Genomic DNA, 8,395 nt, shown 5'->3' with positions numbered 1-8,395 from the left:
TTTCTTTTTCATAGTTGATCATTTTAGATAAAACTTAATAATCCTCGGGATATCTCTTCTGTGTAGTTTGTAAAAGAAGGCAAAGTAACATTGTCACCTGCTGAGATCTGCCTGAGCCAAAGCTGCCATGGGCACAGAGCGTGTTATGTGTCAACCCTGCCCTCTAAATGTGCTCCCAGACACGTGCATGACATGTAAGACATAGCACGAGGAAGAGCAGGCCCAAGATAGCCCGCTGAACTATGAATATGTGTGATGTTGATATGTGGGTGAGAACAGTGGGTCATTGTTTATTCTCTGAGTCCCTCCTAAGCCTTGTCTCACACCCTCAGGACCAACGTGGCACTTCCGGACATTCATAAATTGCTTATGACAGGTTCTCATGTTTTTCTAATGACTTACTTTGGTGTGATAGTTCCTGTGGTAATTATTTATCACCGTTTTACATCAGTCAAGTGGAAGTTTGTGAAGAAAAGATGAAATATAAAAGTTAAAATTTACAAGTAGTAGCGTTGAGTTCTAAAACGGAATATCTATGTCATCAGTAAGTGACAGTTTAAACAAAATAAGGCTGTCATCAGTTATTCATATTTGTCAAATCATTACTATTGTGGAATTTATGGATTAATTTTTGTAATAAATGTCACCAAAAATTGTCTAATGGGGAAGATAGGCAGCATTTTTTCATGTTCACAAATTCTAAAATCTATCTAAAACTATTCCAAGTACTCTGTGCCAAGTGCTCGCATACCCCTGGTTGGGAAACAGTGAGTTATAACACGTACATGTACTGTGTTTAAACATTATAGTTAATGGTATACACATAATGACGCAATGATCTTCTCAAGTAAGTTTGATTCAAGAGAACTGATCTGTGTATGACATTTCCCTTTTGACACCTCACTGAGAGTCCTGTCCGTGCATCTTCTTTCTGGTGTCAGAGACAGTCTCCAAATGTGGCGGCTCACAGCTGCTCCTCGTGCCGTGCCCTCAACATGCACACTCACTTTCATGTGGGGCTTAGCAGCTTTTCTCTGGGCCGCGCAAACCATCAGGGTCTGCCATTTGGTAACATAATATGCCTTCTTCTGAACTAATGTCATCATTGCAATGCCTTGTTGTGCCCAACACAGCTTACAAGGGCTTAGACGCCACCGCGTCACACGTTAAAGCCATTTGCAGAATCACCTCTCAGCTAAAGGGAGATAAACACATGAAACTGCACATCCGGGCTTACAATCAACCAATCGATCAACATTTATTTCTATGGCAGATTTAAAACAGCCAAAGCTTACTAAAGTGCTGCAAAACAAAAATCAAAGCAACAAAAGAAGCATTTAGAATAGAATAAAACATACTAAAACAAAATGTCAAAGTTTCTCTCTCTACCTGGGATCAAATGCCAATGCGAAAAGGAGCAATTACAAAATAACTTTGAACGCTTTCCAGAATAATAATAATGATGTTTGGTTACACCTACAATATCAGATGTCATATATTTATTAACTCACGTGTGTGAAATTGTATGACAAACATTTTAACTGCTTATGCGCCAATGCACACGGCCCACGGTACACCATACAATTTCTCAAAACAAACTAGTATTTATTACATTATTTATTTGTAAAATAAAAACTGCAAGATGCTAAAACATGCTGTATAAAAATTCGACCTCACTGTACCTCATGGTACTTTGCTCTAAAGGAGAAACCTAAACCTTCAAGTTCTCTTTGGAAAACTCTGCACCTCACACAAGCCACAACTGAATGGGCTGCTTTTTGCTTTGGACATTTTTTCCAGCGACTTTGATCTACAGTCCTTTCAACTGCTCACATACAGTATATTGGTAATAGCCTTGGTGTTCATGGAGATTTTCCTCAGCTGTGCAAAGAAACGCTTGGGTAATGCATTCACGCCTTTGAAACGACACCACGGGAGACACTGTCCTTCTCAACTCAGCGACCTGGGACTTATATAGTTAAGTATTCAGGTGAGTGCTCCAAGTCCACCAATCCCCACTGTTCAAAGTTCACCATAAAAGTTTAGAGTGCACCTGCTCACTACATGTCATTGTATGTATTCCCAACAACCACTGAGGTCACTCTAAATACACAATGGCTGCACCACACATTTTAGGTCTGCAATTCAACTAGCTCCACTGCTAAAAGGAAACTAACACACCATCACCGTACTGCGGTTTCACATGTACGATTAGAAAGAAAAGCAGCAAATACAACAAGAGATGAAGAATCTAAAGAGGTTTCATCAGTAGGAACTGCAGAAGACTAAAGAAGAAACTGCCCTGGTTTCTCTGATGGAGATGTCGGAGAAACTTGAGTTTCAAATTAGACTAAATGATGAGAAAGAGCATACTTTAAAGCAGTTGCTCATATGACATTTGAAAAAAAGCCTTAATGCTTTTAGAGGGGGGTCGAGGAATCCAGGAGGAGAAGAAGTGACTAGTGAGAAGGGCACAAGAAGCTCAGAAGTCCAATGCTCAGGAGGAGGAGATGAGAGGAGAACACTCGACTGACGATGAACGCTCACCATAGACAGTGTTGGGAAGTTACTAAATACATCCACCGAAAATACAGTTACTATTATATATTACTATTTCTAAAATCAAAGGACTTGTAGTATATCACACAATTTTGTCTTTAAACGGCGTTAGCAGGTGGTGTTAGAAAACACTGATAATCACTGATAAACCAATGCATAACACACAGTTTTTAATCCTATGCCATGTTTGTACTGTAAAAAATATTATAACTAGTATTCAGAATAGAATACTCAGTGCTTGCTGGTGGTTCAGTGGTATAAGACGTGGCACATGGTTGAGACCACTGTGGTGTTGTGGGTTTGATTCCCAGCCTTTGCTGTTTTTCTCTCTCTCTCCATGTCATGCTTCAACTGTTCTGTTCACGAAAGCATTTGGGACAGCAAATCTTAAAAAATAGGATATAATACTCTGATTGGATGATAAACTAGAATGTTGCTAAATAAATGTTATAGATCGCCAATTCAATCATACAATAATTGGTATTAAAGCATTTGATGATTATAACTGATCCCTGTAAAATATTCCCAGTAAAATAATGAAAATACACAGTATTTTTCAATGTGGAAAGATGAAAGAAACATTTTATGTTGTTAAATAAATGTGCATAGACATGTGTTGCCACCAGCCTGACTGCAGTGATATTGTCTTCAATTTGTGGAAATGAGAGGCTGCCATGATATGTTGGGTGTGCTTTGTTTCCAGCAGATACACGGCAGCTTTGAAGTGAGGACAGGCCCAGCAGGGTGCGAGACGCTGTAAAAGCAAGATGCTAAATGCTATGGATGAGAAGGACATGAGGAAGACTTTTACCAACACTGGAGCCGAGCGGGAAAGAGCCAAATCCAATGATAATGTACATCTGTTCCACTGAATTTATGAGCTTTGAACATTTTTTCATGTGGGATAAGTGGATCCTTTTTCTTACAGGATCTCAGAACTTCAAAGCAGATTGGCTTTGGATAATGCAAATGATCCGAATATGACGGTTTGTGCCTGCTCGAGAGCATGAAAAGAAAAAAGGGAATTAAAGCTAATTGGCATGGCGGCCTTTTATGTGGGATAAGAAGGGCAAAATAAAACAGCTCAATTATTGTCAAGTTCACTCGATTAGAAAACACCACTGGAGTGCAATTTGTGAGCGGCCAGCGGACATCCACTGAAAAGGTCATCTTACTGCTGGAATCTGGCCCTGCCTTTACTCATTTCTCATGCTTATCAGTGGAATAAACATATATTTAATCAATTAACAGGATTTGGTGAGCATGGCTAGGGATGTAACTGCTATGTGTCTGTACTGGTAAATGCTAAGGTGGTTTGCAAAAAAAAGTCCATGCAATTGGGAATTAGTATTTTTATTTATTTATCATTTATTTACAGTGAAATCCCTATAAGAAAAGCTCTTTTTATGGGTACCCGGTCAAAAACAAAATACACATTAAAAATAAACACAGGAAATCCAAATAAAATGCCAATAAAACAATACTACATAAAATTAACAAATACATGAAAACACACATACACATATACTGCGAGGTAAAATCATGTAAAACACGAGCATTATGGCTATAGCCTTCAACCATTGCTTTAAAATAATTAAAATGCATGCAATAATTGACTTTAAATAGTCTCTGTGTTTTGTTCCGCAGTCAGGGAGCAAAATGACCTGTTTTCCTGACTCAGTTTGATTGTAAAATAAAATTGTTTTGAGATTTCAAGAAGTGAATACTTAATCTGATGTTCAAAATACTTGTTAAATAATCATGCAAAAGGCCGACATTAGCCTTATAAACAAACATTAGGCAGCGCCATCCTACTTTAGAATATAAGTGACAGTGGTGAGTTCTGTGTCCTTCTCCTTTAGAGAACCTTAGACCTGAACCTTAGAGCTGAACCTCAGAGCTGAACCATGGAGCTGAACCATAGAGCTGAACCTTAGAGCTGAACCATAGAGCTGAACCTTAGAGCTGAACCTTAGAGCTGAACCTTAGAGCTGAACCTTAGAGCAGAACCTCAGAGCTGAACCATGGAGCTGAACCATAGAGCTGAACCTTAGAGCTGAACCATAGAGCTGAACTTTAGAGCTGAACCTTAGAGCTGAACCATGGAGCTGAACCATAGAGCTGAACCTTAGAGCTGAACCATAGAGCTGAACCTTAGAGCTGAACCTTAGAGCTGAACCTTAGAGCAGAACCTCAGAGCTGAACCATGGAGCTGAACCATAGAGCTGAACCTTAGAGCTGAACCATAGAGCTGAACCTTAGAGCTGAACCTTAGAGCTGAACCTTAGAGCTGAACCTTAGAGCAGAACCTCAGAGCTGAACCATGGAGCTGAACCATGGAGCTGAACCTTAGAGCTGAACCATAGAGCTGAACCTTAGAGCTGAACCTTAGAGCTGAACCTTAGAGCAGAACCTCAGAGCTGAACCATGGAGCTGAACCATGGAGCTGAACCATAGAGCTGAACCTTAGAGCTGAACCTTAGAGCTGAACCTTAGAGCTGAACCATAGAGCTGAACCTTAGAGCTGAACCATAGAGCTGAACCTTAGAGCTGAATCTTAGAGCTGAACCATAGAGCTGAACCTTAGAGCTGAACCTTAGAGCTGAACCTTAGAGCTGAACCTTAGAGCAGAACCTCAGAGCTGAACCATGGAGCTGAACCATAGAGCTGAACCTTAGAGCTGAACCATAGAGCTGAACCTTAGAGCTGAACCATAGAGCTGAACCTTAGAGCTGAACCTTAGAGCTGAACCTTAGAGCTGAACCTTAGAGCTGAACATTAGAGCTGAACCATAGAGCTGAACCTTAGAGCAGAACCTTAGAGCAGAACCTCAGAGCTGAACATTAGAGCTGAACCATAGAGCTGAACCTTAGAGTTGAACCTTAGAGCTGAACATTAGAGCTTAACCTTAGAGTTGAACCATAGAGCTGAACCTTAGAGCTGAACCTTAGAGCTGAACCATAGAGCTGAACCTTAGAGCTGAACCATAGAGCTGAACCATAGAGCTGAACCAAAGAGCTGAACCTCAGAGCTGAACATTAGAGCTTAACCTTAAAGCTGAACCTTAGAGCTGAACATTAGAGCTGAACCTTAGAGCTGAACATTAGAGCTTAACCTTAAAGCTGAACCTTAGAGCTGAACATTAGAGCTGAACCTTAGAGCTGAACATTAGAGCTTAACCTTGGAGTTGAACCTTAGAGCTGAACCTCAGAGCTGAACCTTAGAGCTGAACCTCAGAGCAGAACCTCAGAGCAGAACCTTAGAGCAGAATCTTAGAGCTGAACCATAGAGCTGAACCATAGAGCTGAACCTTAGAGCTGAACCTTGGAGCTGAACCTTAGAGCAGAACCTTAGAGTTACACATACATATATACATACATGTATAATATCACCATGATCCAGAACTGAAGAAATGTCGCCTGGACTAACGGTTTTCTACAAATAAGAGGAATAAACTTTGTATTTCTAAGGAAGAATGACAATCTGACTTTAAGATTATTTTTCGTTAATCATCAGTCCAGATGCCTAAGATGCCTAAGTACTTGTTCAATTACCGAGTGTAGAATATTTTTTGTGTTTAATCATTTAATTTGACTTCATTAACAATTTAAAGTTTTTTTTTGCCAGTTGAGTTTATATAGAGTAAATTGTCACTAAAAGTGGTCCAAGAACCCTTGGGGAACACCTTTGTTAAGAAGGGAAATCTATCAGCCGGAAACGCTTGAGTTATATATGAAGATAAGTTTGTTATCTTAAGTTCGGGAGCAGGACCACACCCCTTTCACGCCCCTTCATGTGGCTACACTATTTAAGCATCCAGATCACATGACACCATCGTGCCCCGCCCTGATTATAATGTATCTCCTAGATGGGGGTATGGAGGCCCTGGAGCCAACAGCCCCAAAACGGCATCCATTTCTGTCCATATGTGTCGCTCATTTGTTGCATTACAATAAACACGTTGCACCGTAGCTGGGATCGTGGTCCTTGCTTGTGAATTATGAGGTAATCTGAAAACTACTTTTAAAAATGTGTATGAAACCAAATAACATCCAGACGATCCAAAAGAATGAAATGATCCACGGAATCAAAGGCTTTTGACAAATCAACAAAAACAGCAGCACTCATTATCTAGGCAGAATAATGTTTACATTGGATGGGAATTATTATTATTCTTTTTTTTGTCCTCTTTTATGCAAAGGGAGAACAAAAGCAGTTTTCCATCCATCCATTTTCTACCGCTTGTTCCCTTTCGGGGTCGCGGGTGACTGGAGCCTATCCCAGTGACTTTGGGCCTTAGGCGGGGTACATCCTGGACAGTGGCCAACTTGTCGCAGGACAGTTTTCCATATTAATGGGATATTTCCAGTTTGAATTGTGGGATAAATAGAATTAGTTAAAGAATTTACTATAAGTGGGGCTGATAACGAAAACAACCAGGTTCAAGGGCGTCAGCTCCAGTGGACTTTTTTTGGATTTATAAAGAGCAACATATTTAATATTTCATACTGTAAAAGGGTCTAAGCGAAAATACTTGATTATGAGCTCTATCCTCGTGTATTCGAGTAACTGCAGTAGCAAAGTGCTAGTTAAATGCATCACGAATATATTGTTTCACGAATATATTGTTTCTATGTCAGACTAGTTGAATCTTTAAAAATAACCTCTAAAGTGGGAGCAGAATTTTGCTAAATTTAACCGTTTGAAAAAATGTTGCCGAATTACCCTGTGATTCAGTGAAAGTATTGACGTAGTAAGATGCTTTGGCTTTACAAACAGAAGAAATATATATATATTTATTCATTGATCCTCTGACTAAACTGCTGCCAATCTGCTGCTGATTTGGTTGCCGTGGCTTCTGCCCAGACTTTGTCAGGTTATCGTGATAATGATGCAGCGATGTCTGGACAAAACCAGGGACTATTCTTATTTTTGACCCTGACTCTTTTAGAAAGGACGTGTTTATCACTAATATATTAAATGTTTTAATGAAAAAGTAAAGTTCTGTGTTGGGTTCTGGAACACTCGTGGTAAAACCAATGTCACTATAGAACAGATCAAACAGAAATGCTTGTTCATTAAAGGTTTATAGGACCTTTTAACAGTTACACTTGATTTGGAATTAATACATTTTGTGTCCTGCACACACTGTAGTGTGTAGTGTGTAGTGTGTGGTGTGTGGTGTGTAGTGTGTGGTGTGTAGTGTGTAGTGTGTAGTGTGTGGTGTGTAGTGTGTAGTGTGTGGTGTGTAGTGTGTGGTGTGTAGTGTGTAGTGTGTAGTGTGTAGTGTGTAGTGTGTGGTGTGTGGTGTGTGGTGTGTGGTGTGTGGTGTGTGGTGTGCGGTGTGCAGTGTGTATTGTGTATTGTGTAGTGTGTAGTGTGTAGTGTGTATTGTGTATTGTGTATTGTGTGGTGTGTGGTGTGTGGTGTGTAGTGTGTGGTGTGCAGTGTGCAGTGTGTAGTGTGTATTGTGTGGTGTGCAGTGTGTATTGTGTATTGTGTAGTGTGTAGTGTGTAGTGTGTATTGTGTATTGTGTATTGTGTGGTGTGCAGTGTGCAGTGTGTATTGTGTGGTGTGCAGTGTGCAGTGTGCAGTGTGCAGTGTGCAGTGTGCAGTGTGTAGTGTGTAGTGTGTAGTGTGTGTGTAGTGTGTAGTGTGTAGTGTGTAGTGTGTAGTGTGCAGTGTGCAGTGTGCAGTGTGTAGTGTGCAGTGTGCAGTGTGTAGTGTGTATTGTGTGGTGTGCAGTGTGCAGTGTGCAGTGTGCAGTGTGTAGTGTGTAGTGTGCAGTGTGCAGTGTGCAGTGTGCAGTGTGTAGTGTGTAGTGTGCAGTGTGCA

Source organism: Eucyclogobius newberryi, unplaced genomic scaffold (assembly GCF_026437365.1).
Source record: "Eucyclogobius newberryi isolate DKJ021-1_F unplaced genomic scaffold, fEucNew1.0.hap1 SCAF_5, whole genome shotgun sequence".
Taxonomy (NCBI): Eukaryota; Metazoa; Chordata; class Actinopteri; order Gobiiformes; family Gobiidae; genus Eucyclogobius; species Eucyclogobius newberryi.
Note: the sequence above shows the minus strand (reverse complement) of the source record.